Below are 3781 nucleotides of genomic sequence, written 5' to 3' on the forward strand. Positions count from 1 at the left end.
CATTTTTATATGACTCTAGATAGCTTTAATTTCTTCATCTGAAAACTGCCTGTTTAACCATGTATCAGTTGGGGAATGACTTGTATTCTTAAAAATTTGACTCAGATGTCTATATATTTGAGAAATGAAGCCTTTATCAGAAACACTTGCTGTAAACATTGTTTCCCAGCTTTCTGTTTTCCTTTTAATCTTGGTTGCATTGGTTTTGCTTGTGAAAAACCTTTTTAATTTAACGTAATCAAAACTATTCATTTTGCATTTCATGATGTTCTCTATCTCTTGTTTGGGCATAAATTCTTCCCATTTCCATGGATCTGACAGGTAAACTATTCCTTGCTCTCCTAATTTGCTTATGGCATCAGATGGCAGTGTTTTGTACAGTAATTGGGGAGCTCTGAAGAGGGGAGTGTTTGGAGAAAAATTAGTCCTGTTTTAGACATATTGAGTTTCAGATGCCAATGAGATGTCTTGTTTGAAATGAGTCTCAGTTTCCTCACTTGTAAAATGAGAGGAGTGGGCTAGGTGACCTATTGAGTCCTTACTTTACATCTCAGATCCTGTGTATGACCCTGGGCAAGTAAATGTCCCTGGGCCTTAGTTTCCTTCTTTGTAAAATGAGTGGAGACTTGGACTTGATGGCCTCCATGATCTTTTCCAGATCTCTCTAGGATCCTATGTGTGACTACACCTCCCTGGGCCTCAGTTTCTTCCTTTGTAAAAAGAAGGGGGTTGGATTAGATCACCTCTTCTAAGCCCCAGCTCTGGGATTACATAATTCAAAATGCACAGAGTGCACAGAAAAGTGCACAGAGAAAGCCATTGAAAGTGTTTTTTTGGAGGGAAGGCTCAGATCTGAAAGAAGGGGGAGACAGGCTGAGCTGGGCTTTCAAGGAGAGGAAGCCATTTTTCGTGGAAAAGATGACGCAGGAAAGAATTCAAGGGATGAGTCATGAGCTCTGCCAGGGAAGGGCTGCTTGGCCCTCACCGTTTCCCAGCTCCGCACAATTCCTAGACCGTCGCTCTACCAGGGGAGGGAATTGAGGAATCCGTGTGATTCAGTGAGGTCCAAAATGAAAGTTCCCCCTTCTGCTGCTTGTCAGAAGGGTGGATGCCAAGGCCCCCGGCAATGGCTCCGTAGCGATTTTCCACCGCCCGTTTAGGCATAGCTACAGCTTCGCTTCCCCTCCCTCCCTCGCCTCAGCCCGTTGTCAAGGCGCTATCTTTTCAGTAGTCTCTAGAGGGCAGCATTGGCACAACGCAATGCTCTTGCCCAGCGCGGCTGCTCCACCTCCCTCCCCGCCCCGCCCCCCCCCCCCCCCCCCCGCCCTTTTTGTCAGATTGTCGAAGGGAAGGAGGTGCAGTCCGTGCAGTGGAAGCCAACGTTTGGCTTTCTCGTCCCCTACACGGTCGTGTAGAAATGATTCAGAGAATTCAGTGCGAAGTTCCGAAGATGCTCCAGCTGCTGGTGGCATACTCCACGAAGCCCATTCAAAGGTAAGGCTCAAGATTTGCACCAATCATATTTTCTCCATTTTTCAGATTAATCAAAATGATGATTTTCTTTAAAAAAAGACCCCCCCCCTCCCTCATTTAATGTTATCCCAGTGCATGGCTTGACTAGTGATTTCATTCATTGTAGAAATCCATAGTTGGAAGGTATCAGAGGAGCCACGGAAATGAATCACAAGAATAGCAAACACAACAAGTGGTCTCCTAAAAGGAGGGGCAATCTAGCAAGTGGCGGCAGCTGCCTGGATGGTCTCTGAGGTTTCTTACAATTCCAGATGTGCAGTTTTGTTATTCTATGTTGCTTTACCTTCCTGGGCTCTCATTTTCCTCATTTGTAATACAAGGAGATTTGATGGCTTCTGGGGTCCTATTATCTTAAGGAACTTTACTGGGGACTCAGATTTCTCATCTGTAAAATAAAAGGTTTGGATCTTCTATCTCTTAAGATTTAGACTCCTATTTTCCTTAGATATGTAACTTCCCTGAGCCCCAATTTCCTCATCTAGAAAACAAGAGGGTGGGTCTAGGTAGCCTCAGAGGTCCCTTTCAGTTCTAGATCCAAGTCCTAATTATGGTAAGTCACTTCCCCTCTTTGGGGCTCAGTTTCTTCATCTGTAAAAGAAAGTGGGGGGAGCTAATTGGCTTGTGAAGTCCCTTCAGGCTCCAGATGTAGGCTCCCATTATTTTAAGTCATTTTACTTCCCTGGGCCTTAATTTCCTTATTTGGAAAAGGTAATATATTTGGTCCCTTCTAGCTTGTCTGGTAAGGCTTTCATTACCTTCAGTTACTTCCTTACCTGTGGCTTCAGTTTCTTTATCTAAAAAATGATAGTGGTGGATCAGAAAGGCTCTAAGGTCCCTTCCAGCCTTAGGTGAAGGCTACATTATGTTCAGCAACTGTCTCTCTCCCCCCCTGCTCTCCTGTAAAATGATGGGGCTGAACAATATGGCCTCCCAGACCCTGTCTGGCCAGAGATCTAGACTCTGATTATGCTCAGTCCTTTTACTCCCCTTGGTGAGAATTTCCTCATCTGGAAAAGGAGGGGGATGGACTCCAGAAGTCTGATAAAGGTCCCTTTCAGCTCTGAATCTACAATCCTTTCCTTCAAAGTCACATCCCTTCCTGGGGTCTCTTTGCTCCTTGGGAAAATGAAAGCCTGGAACAAAATGGCCTCTAGGGTCCCTTTCAGCTTTTGGTCCAGGTTTCTGGATTTTGCACATTCATTGATCATCCCTGAGCCTCGCTTGTGAAACAGGTCCTGGAACAAAATGGCCTCTAAGGTCTTTTCTAGCTGGAAATCCAGGTGCCTGGATTTTGCAGATTCATTGATCATCCCTGAGCCTTGCTTGTGAAATAGGGCCTGGAACAAAATGGCTTCTAAGTCCCTTCCAGCTGGAAATCCAGGTTCCTGGATTTCTCATATTCATTGATCATCCCTGAGCCTTGCTTGTGAAATAGGGCCTGGAACAAAATGGCTTCTAAGTCCCTTCCAGCTGGAAATCCAGGTTCCTGGATTTCTCATATTCATTGATCATCCCTGAGCCTTGCTTGTGAAACAAAGCCTGGAACAAAATGGCTTCTAAGGTCCCTTCCAGCTGGAAATCCAGGTTCCTGGATTTCATATATTCATTGATCATCCCTGAGCCTCACTTGTGAAATAAAGCCTGGAACAAAATGGCCTCCAGGGCTCCTTCCTTCTTTTGGTCCACCTTCCTGGATTTGACATATTCATTGATCATCCCCAAGCCTTGCTTGTGAAACAAAGCCTGGAACAAAATAGCCTCTAAGGTCCCTTCTGGCTGGAAATCCAGATGCCTGGATTTGACAGATTCATTGCCTCTTCCTGAGTCTGGCTTTACTGGCCTGAAAAATGAAGAGGTTAAATAAAATGGCCTCAGTGTTCTCTTGGAGCTTGAGATCCAGGTTCCTTGTTTGGTCACATTCATTGCCCATTCTCAGGCCTACAATTGACTCATCTGGAAAGTGAAGGGATTGTATAAAATGACCTCCAGGGTCCCTCAGAGTTTTTTATCCAGGTTCCTGGATAGACATATTCACTGCCCCTCCCTGGGCCTCAGTTTCTTCCTCTGTGAAATGAAGAGGTTGACTAGATGGTGCCTGAGGTTCCCCCTAACTCTAGTTAGGATCTTATTACACTTACTAATTTTTCCTTTCTGGGTCTCACTTTCCCCACCTGTAATACAAAAGGTTTGCCCAAAATGGCTTCTTGAGTCCCTTCTACCTCTACATTTATGCTCCTATTAGGCATAT

General features: G+C 45.0%; 1 long non-coding RNA gene across 1 annotated transcript in view; it reads left to right on the top strand.

Moving 5' to 3' along the window:
• Positions 1-1323: 1323 nt before the first annotated feature.
• LOC140515327 (uncharacterized) overlaps positions 1324-3781 on the top strand; it is an 11195-nt gene continuing 8737 nt past the window's right edge. Inside the window, exon 1 of the long non-coding RNA XR_011970943.1 lies at positions 1324-1494. This is a non-coding gene — a long non-coding RNA (uncharacterized lncRNA). The remainder of the gene's footprint in view (positions 1495-3781) is intronic.

This window comes from Notamacropus eugenii, chromosome X (genome assembly GCF_028372415.1).
Source record: "Notamacropus eugenii isolate mMacEug1 chromosome X, mMacEug1.pri_v2, whole genome shotgun sequence".
In the NCBI taxonomy this organism is placed as follows: domain Eukaryota; kingdom Metazoa; phylum Chordata; class Mammalia; order Diprotodontia; family Macropodidae; genus Notamacropus; species Notamacropus eugenii.